Source organism: Mytilus trossulus, chromosome 4, assembly GCF_036588685.1.
Source record: "Mytilus trossulus isolate FHL-02 chromosome 4, PNRI_Mtr1.1.1.hap1, whole genome shotgun sequence".
NCBI lineage: Eukaryota > Metazoa > Mollusca > Bivalvia > Mytilida > Mytilidae > Mytilus > Mytilus trossulus.
The window spans coordinates 85,313,355-85,322,829 of NC_086376.1; the positions used below are offsets into that span (position 1 = coordinate 85,313,355).

General features: G+C 32.5%; 1 protein-coding gene across 1 annotated transcript in view; it reads right to left on the reverse strand.

The window, feature by feature from the left end:
* LOC134716197 (condensin complex subunit 3-like) overlaps positions 1–3,534 on the reverse strand; it is a 34,203-nt gene extending 30,669 nt beyond the window's left edge. The window contains exon 1 of the mRNA XM_063579039.1: positions 3,511–3,534. The gene's annotated coding sequence lies outside the window, so the exon portion shown is untranslated. The remainder of the gene's footprint in view (positions 1–3,510) is intronic.
* Between the last annotated feature and the right edge of the window lie 5,941 nt (positions 3,535–9,475).

Genomic DNA, 9,475 nt, shown 5'->3' on the forward strand with positions numbered 1-9,475 from the left:
GTTTACATACAAATTACGGAGAAACGTAGGTTTCAACTCCCTAGGGCAAAGCAGCCCTTATAAATGGTTTATAAAAAGAATTATAGATTAAAACGTTAAAGATGATCGTTCATAATGTATATGGAATGATATATTCTTTAGCCAACATGATTGCAGAAAGTAAGAAGTCGTAGAGCAAAACAGAAAAAAATGAAATCAAATGAGATAATACGTATACATTGTGTATTGAGCATTTTTAATGCTTAGAGTTCAGTAGAAAATATATATACAAATGTACATGCTCAACCTAAACATACTATTTGACCTACTGCGAGTTGTTCAGTATTTTGTTACTCCTGTTTCTCCTAAACTATGGGTGCTAGAAAAACCAGCAAGTAAAATGGCCAATATCAGAGCCGTACGTCTGGTTTTGAAATGATTTCTCTTCTTTTGAGAAATATTTATTTTGTCATCCAATTTTTCACCGCTTACGACTATTTGTCTGTGGTTTTATTTCATACATAAACTTTTAAGTGTCAGTATGCTCTCAATTCATATTGTTTCGTTTCGTTCCGCTTTTATTTCGTTTCGCTTTTTACAGGTACCCCTCTTTTCGCCCCTTTTCTATTTTTGATATTTTAACAAAAAATTTAAAAAATCAAACTTTCAAAAAGTGAAATAATCAAAATTGCACGTAAGGTTTAGTATTTAAAAAGTTTGATCAAATTCCTAAACTATCAAATTTATAAACGATATTTAGAATTTTAATATTTTAATAATTTGGTTAAAATTTCAAAATTTCAAAACTTTTACACAATTTGAAATTTTAATATTTTAAAAATTTGATCAAAATTCCAAAAATCTAAAATATCAAAACTTTTCAAAACTTGTTACACGGACCGATATGGGTCTTTGCCAATTATTGTAATTGTGTTTGTGTCAATAAAATATTTGTATTTGTATTTGTATAATTCAAATTAAGTACAACCTGAGATCTAGCTCCTCGTGGGCTGTTGAAAAAGCCAGTCAAGGTCGTTAAACACTTCCATATATAAGATACCAACAAAACTCCAGTGGTATACGTGTTACTGTAGATCTATTAAACGTTAAACGCTGGAGATGTGAATTTTGGCTCTGTAGAGGTCAATAAAGCGTTGTAGAGCAAAGTCCAGCGGTAGTGGTGTCATGTCCTGCATTGAAAACAGTCCAGTGCTGAAGAGATAAACACGATCGCTTCAGATCTAAAGTTTAGTGCTGTAGATATATAAATAGTACAACGGTGGAAATGTGAAGTTTGCCGCTGTCAATGTCAATTCAAGCGCTGTATATTTAAAGTAAAATACTTATATGTATATATCTTGCGCTTAACGCTAATACATTTTATATACTACATGTAATCTAAAGTGCCGAAAAGGAGAAGCGTTTTAAATTTAAAGGAATTAAGTTTTTCAATTTTATTTTATTTCGATCCTTATATTAAAAGAGGGACGAAAGATACCAAAGGGACAGTCAAACTCATAAATCTAAAACAAACTGACAACGCCATGGCTAAAAATGAAAAAGACAAACAGAAAAACAATAGTACACATGACACAACATAGAAAACTAAAGAATAAACAACACGAACCCCACCAAAAACTAGGGGTGATCTCAGGTGCTCCGGAAGGGTTAGCAGATCCTGCTCCACATGCGGCTATGTGATTACAAATCCGGTAAATAGTCTAATTCGGTAGGTCAAATTCATGAAAGGGAAGGTGATTGTAGTTACGACGTAAGGAACATATCCGATATCATTTGTGAAATGGTTATTCCATAACGGTCAACCAACTCGTGATGGCGTCCGTAAAATTTACGAAGGGATGATTTCAACTTCACCATTTGGAACTCTTGATTTAATAGCTTCCTTGTGAGCAGTAACCCTCTATCAAGAAAATCATGATAGGAAATGCAAGCACGGGAATATCGTATCAATTGAGAGATATATACCCCGTATGCATGCAGGTGCTGCTGGAATGTTGCTACTTAGAAATGGAAAGTTCACAATTGGAAAGCTGAAATCATCTCTTTTGTCGTAAAGTTTTGTCTTCAGCCGACCCTCATTGTCAATTTCTAGATGTAAGTCAAGATATGAAGCTGACTTAACTGTATCTGTATTAAATTAAGAGATGCATTTATGATATTTATCTCATACAAAAAAGGTTGTGGTTTTGAAGTCAAGCGTTATAAATCTTAAAGTAGCCCTTTTCACAAAAAGTCTTAACACTTACCATGCGGTACCCGTCTTTTGACGGGCGGACCCTAATAACCGTTATTTGGCTCTATTGGCGTTCCATACTTTTAGAAGTCCACTTTATGATACTTATTTTAAAAGTTATGCATGTTCCGTCAATCTGAGGCTATCCATATTCACGTTTCTCATGTATAAGTAGCATTTTGAGCACAAATACGGACTTGGAAAATTGAAATTGGCTAAAACTCGGTTTTCTGGAGGGGTAGGCTTCACATCTGTATCTTACACAAGAAGTTCAGAGGCATAAAACTGGCAAAGATAGTGCAAACCCACAGCCATATAACTACTGATCATTGTTATTATTGAAATACGCATAGGAAACAACTACTTCCGGTTTTGGGTCCATTCGAAGTCAAAAATCGGCAAAAATCGTGAAATTCGGTATTTTGGGTCCAAATGACCTTCTGTAGACCGATGAATCAAGATCAGATTCACTCCGACCTAACAACTATTTGTTCACTAGGGTCCACTCTACACACAGGCTACAGCTGGATACCTTAACCAGCAACCCTGGGTCTTCTGGGTCAAGAGAAGGGGTGAAAAATCGGCAAAATTGACGTTTTTTGCACCTGTTGACCCACTTTGGGGCAAATTCCCGACAAAAATGTTTAGTTGAATTGTTAAGGAATATTTTAGAACTTACTATACATGTAAGATGCATTTAACACTTAAGATTTTTAGTGAAAAGAGTTCGTACAGATTCAAAGATCTAAAGTCAAGCGCTGAAGATCTAAAGTCCACATCTTAACATTTCACCTCAAGCGCTCGGGATGTAACAAATCCAGTGGTCGACTTTATATCTACACAGCGCACGACTTTGTATCTCAATTGCTTGATTTTAAATCTTTAGCAGTGGATGGATTTGAAATCTGCAGCGCTGGACTTAAAATTAATGGCTCTGGATTTATTTATTTTTTTATCTCCTGCGCTTGACTAAAAAAAACCACTCTCAGTAGGAAGCAATCCCAAAATTATTGGGATAGAAATTAAATACCATGTTTAAAGTTGATAAGGGAGGGTTTTTTGTTTGTCTTCATAACGACGGGTTGTCTGTTTACTTTTTATTGATAAATTTTGGAACAAGTCTACGTATCTTATTATATGATAAATGGAACTCAAAATTGATTGATGCTTTTACATGCTTTGTATCATCATAAAATCGTTTTTTTAAAAAGAATTAACAATGCCATAGCAAGTCGAACAAACCGCGATATGTCAGGGTTAAGAAAATATACTGATACGTGTGTGTCAGTGCGCAATTCTGTGAATGTAAATGATAAGGACGTCTCGATTGCTACTTACTTTGGAGTCAATTCAATTATTTATAGGAACACTACAGCTGATGATATTAATATAAACATATAAAGAAGTGGTATATCAGGTCTATGTATAAATTTATAAATATCCCATTGGCTATAAAATATAATCTGAGTTTTTATTTAAAGATATTTGATTTGTAAATTTCCTTTTTCTATATACATTTGTACTAAAATCGAGGTTTCTCATGAATACTGTAGCCAAAATCATTACTCTGCTCCCAAGCGACATTACAGAACTGCTCCAAGTGATAATAGTTATCAAAAGTACCAGGATTATAATTCTATACGCCAGACGCGCGTTTCGTCTACATAAGACTCATCAGTGACGCTCAAATCAAAATAGTTAAAAAGCCGAACAAATACAAAGTTGAAGAGCATTGAGGACCCATAATACAGTCGAAAGTTGTTTACCGACGAGCGACCATACAGTGAAAAATGTTTAGAGACTTCCGTTTTCAAAGATTTAGAACTATTTTCTAGTGTAAACATGGTAAAGTGGTATATGATGGAAAAATATATAAAAATTCTTATTACACAACTTAAAATTTTGTTAAAAAAACCTTGTAAAGTCAGATTTTCAGCTGAATGAAGACAATCGTTTGCATAATTTTGGTCGGAGCTCTTACTTTTATTCCATTTTTCCCCCTGTTTTCTTGCCTCTAGAATATTTTCTTAACCCTTGAATGTTTGAATATTATTGACAGATGCAATACTTTTCTCATATGCATTAAAAGTGAGCCCAGAGTTAGTAATTATATAAAACACTAACCTTCTCCGTAGCTGAAAATGCTCTCGAATGTCGGGAGCCCCGCTTGACAGTCTCCCGAATGACCAAAACATTAAAACATCGTACAGTTCCGTTCCTACACTGTGTATATGTAATGCTAAAATTGAAATAAAATATTTTCGACTTGTCGCGAAAAAAAAGTTTGTACAGAAAAAAAAAAAACATAGCCCCCCCCCCCTCCCGAAAATCAAATGGTTGCTGCCTTACTATACTGCTTAGATTATGATTATCGTTCAGCATCTTGCATCTTTCAAGCATTTAAAAAAAGAGAAATAAGAAATAAGAAACAGTCGATTTCTTTTTGAAGCAGGTAACTAGAAAATCGGTATATGCAGTTTCCGAGGCTGAGTTATCAAACAAAGTTCAAGGTCAATTGCGATTGAGGCAACCCATTTCTTTTAAGTTATTTGCTAACAGGTTGAAATTAACGTTTTGATTTCTATTTATCATGATTGTTTGTTAATTTTTTTAGTGGAATTTGAAATCTGTTAATTGCGTATGTTGTTTAGTATACACTTTACGGTCCAAAACTGAATATTTTGGTCATGTGATCTCGTGGTATAAAAAGATTTCGCGCCCCGGAAGTCTTTGCAAATTAAAATAGGTTAGTTGAAGTTAACATGGTTATTTTTTAGTTGTTGATTTTATGTTCGATATTTCGTAAAAGCAACTGATGTAGATGCAAAAATTGAACAAGAATATGGTTGATGTGTATATGTGTTGTAAAGAGATGTAACTACAGAGATGTGGACATCTTCATGATTTTAGGCTGCTGACTACTTGATCCATTACATGAGTATAGCTCTATATTGTTTTAAATACCACAAAGAGGAGGGTTTTGTGTGTGTGTGAAAATCAATGAATGGAAAATATAATACACATGAACATAAAAAAATATCATATATAACTGCTTATTTGGTCTCGTGTGGGGATTGTTTCATTGGCAATCATACCTGTAACCACATCTTTTTTTATATTCACTTTGGTGGATAGTTCTCATTGGCAATCAAACCACTATAATCTCCTTATTTGTTAATTAATGAAATTTGTAAAGTAATATATTTTAGTATTTACACATTTATTTGAAAGTACGTTGTATATAAATTATTAATTTGATTTGGGAGGTGTATACATGTATGTATATATGTCTGCGGGGATAACAAGGAAAAGCCAATTCTGCAGTCTTAATATTTCTGATGCTTTAAAATAATACATTGGCAAAGATTTGTTAAAATTTTATCTCGAGCAACACTTGGTTTTCATATTTATGTTTAATCTTAATTACAAACAGAGAACAGTTCTTTGTCAGTTTGGTTCCCTCCTCTGTGGTATTTAATATAAATTTCGTTGAGAGTTGTGAAGCTTATTTTTATGCAAAAGTTTGATTTTTCATTTCTCATTTTCAATTGTTAATGAACAGTTGTTTAAATTTGTTTTTAGCAAAAAGATTGAAAAATGCAATTTGGGCATAACAATTTTCTGTAATTTTTTGCTTAAAAAAAATATTTTATTATTTTGTATTCCCCTTCACAACTCTCATCATTGATATATTTGACAAGTCTTATTGAGCATATATAAAGTTTTTGTCTATGCATGCAAAATTTAGGAAAAAACATCAAACATATATAATATTATTGAGAGATACATGTATAGTATCAAAGACATTGGTAAACAAATAGATTGCACGTGTATTTGGACTAGCCTCAGAAAACTTATTTTGTGCTTTGTAAAAATAAGAAAAGTTGAAAATGAAGGAAGAATAAAAACTCCTCAAGTAGAAGAAAAACGGACAAAATAAAATCAAATTCACAGACCACCAGCTGTGGAAGAGAGACTAAATAATCAGAAATTCACTAACCACAGGTCGGAGTTAGAGACAGAATAATTCACTGACCACAGGTCTGAGTTAGACAGACAGAATAATTCACTGACCACAGGTTTGAGTTAGACAGACATAATAATTCACTGACCACAGGTCAGAGTTAGACACAGACAGAATAATTCACTGACCGCAGGTCCGGGTTAGACAGACAGAATAATTCACTGACCACAGGTCCGAGTTAGACAGACAGAATAATTCACTGACCACAAGTCTGAGTTAGACAGACATAATAATTCACTGACCACAGGTCGGAGTTAGACAGACAGAATAATTCACTGACCACAGGTCGGAGTTAGACAGACAGAATAATGAAAAACTTACCAACCACAAGTCGAAGAGAAACCTGTAAAATAATGGCAAATTCACTGAAATATTGAATTATTACATAACATTTAAACTTAAATCTACGCTTAAGAAAACCCTCTAAAACATGTGGTGAAATAAATTATACATGTAGGACTCAAATCTATAACGGGTTCCAAATCTATGGCAGATTCCTAATCCATTGCAAATGTGACGTTACAAACGCCAAACAACTCAAATCTATGGCAGATTTTTGTTTTCTCAAAATCTATGGCAGATCTTAAAATTGCGTCACAATAGAATAACGCAATATTACATGGTAGCTGCCATAAACGATTGGGAAGCTCATAGATTTGAACACGATTCCAGAAGAAGGTATTATCCTGGACAACAGTTAGCGGATGATTTTAAGGAAGATGTGACCTATTATTCAGAAGAGGGTCAAAATGTGCTGTATCAGCCAAAACCCGCGTTGTACAAGCTAGGGCACCACTTTTTTCAGTACCGGATTATTAAAAAATTATTATTAATAGAGATATAGTAAATATTTTACTACCTGCAGCTGGCAAAATTTTTAAAGTGAAAGATAAAATTAACGGATATCTATTTGATTTAAATTGTCAACAAATACAAAATATGTATTATAGTTGCCTAACAAGATTGTGTGAGGTAGACGAAATTGACTTTAAAACGATCGTATTGATTTTTGATGTGCAGAAATAGGCAGATTGGATATGTTTTGACTGTACTTACTTACTTCTTCAGTTTGGGATTAATTGAAATGAACATATTCCAATGAGACTGAAAAATGCTTTTAATATTGGTATCCTTTTTTCTGAGAAATTACATTTTTTTGGTGTAAACAGAATTTCTCTCCTCATACTGTCAGAGTTGGGGTAATTGTAATCGTTAATCAGCTGTAATTGATTACAATTTTTCAAGTAATCATTGTAATCATCAATCAGCCAAAAATCTGATTACATGTTATTTAATTTAATCAATTACTTTTTCAAAATACCCTGTTATCCTGATTACTTTATGATTACATTCTGATTACAATGACAAAAAAATTGAACTGTGTTTATGGTCCATAAAGGAAACTTTTTGTTATTCTTATTCAATTTATATTGAACATGTTTAATAAGATAGTTTGGTTTACTTTTTTTTATATTAAACATGACAATTGGTTTGTATACTTCAGTAAAAATAAACTTACAGTATTGAAAAGTCATCAATAGCCTAAGAAGAGACATATAATACAATTAAAAACCATGGGCCAATTGTTCAGAGAACAATTGAAGGTCTTTCCATATCAAAGAAATTTTGATAAGAAGAAAGTTGTTCATACTGATACGATAAATAATGGTTTAATCATATTTTTAAGTGATATAAAGGAGATAATATGCTACTTCCGGTGAAATGAATGTCACTTCCGGTCTAATATGATAGCTTCTTTCACACTGATTCCAAAAATATACAGTTTCTATATACTTTTGTATTTAGAATGGGAGATACATGGTCACTTCCGGTTTGTTGGAAGTCATTTTTAGTCTTCAGTAATCAGTTTATGTATCTATATGACAAAATTGTGGATTCTGAGTACTTTTATATGAAAAAATTGCAAAAAAGGTTACATCCGGTTTTCTCGTGGTCACTTCCGGTAGTCATTTTTCAAGGTCATTTGTCATCCAACCTTTTGCACAAGGTCAAATGCCATTAAAATGGACTTAGTTGAAGTTATAATCAAATAACCTCCTATCAAGACATTTCAGGGGCACTAACTCCTATTAGATGCTATTTAATTGCATCAGACCAAATGTAACATATCTTCATAACTATATAGCAATCATTTTGCACTTGTTCTTTAATATGTACCTTTTCAAGGGTTGGAGAAAATGCAAAAACATGGAAAATTCCAAATTTAGAACTTGACCTTGACCTTTGACCTTGACCCCATTTTTTAATAAAGGGCCTAGGGATCTCAAATAAATACATTCCAGGGTTATACGGTTGACGGTTTATTAGTTAATAACACATATTGAGAAAATAATTTGGTAAAGGTAGATAACTCCTTTAAAATTTCATCGAATCGCTTCGATCCAAATAAGCCAAATTTTTCTTAGGATGTAACGAACAATTTGTAAAAAGAATTTTGTTGCTATCTTTTTTTGTTACGAAGGAGATGCACTCTGATGATAAACAGAAAATAGGGAGATAACTCTTACAAAGAAAAGTGTTCAGCTTAACAGGGTTAAATATAAAAGCGCATAAACTGTACGATACAATTTGAGAAATATCTAAGCGACATATTGCGAAACAAACATTTGTCGCAATATCAAAATTAGGCGGAAGAAAAAATAAAATAAAAAAATAATAATAATAATCAGAAGAAATACAATAGGTCTTTCCACAGAAAGGTGGAAAGACCTAATTATATGTTTCTGGCCTTAGTAAAAATATTGTACATATATTCACAATTTAAAGATGTACATATATATATTTGATAATAACTGTTATATTCAAGTAATACTTTTCTTTAACCCTTAATTATAATCTTTTGTTAATGTTGTGATTTTTGTCAATTTTGAATTGACAGATAGGAAACCAATTAAAAGGTTTGTTTTTATTGCAATTATCAACTGAGTATAGCTGTAGGACAATATATGGTAAAAGATACATAAAAACAATTTGATTAAACTGGTACAATTTCATCAATATTTTAACTCCCATAAACTGCACCTTGAAACAAATATAAATTAAAGTCTAGAATATGTCAGAAGACAAACAGCAAATGCTTTTTATAAAGCTATATTCAATTGAAGTCAAAATAATTCGGAGATTAATGATGATAAAGTGCAATGGGTCATAACCAGTGACACAATGTTCATGTGTCACGAAATAGAAGTTCCTTCATA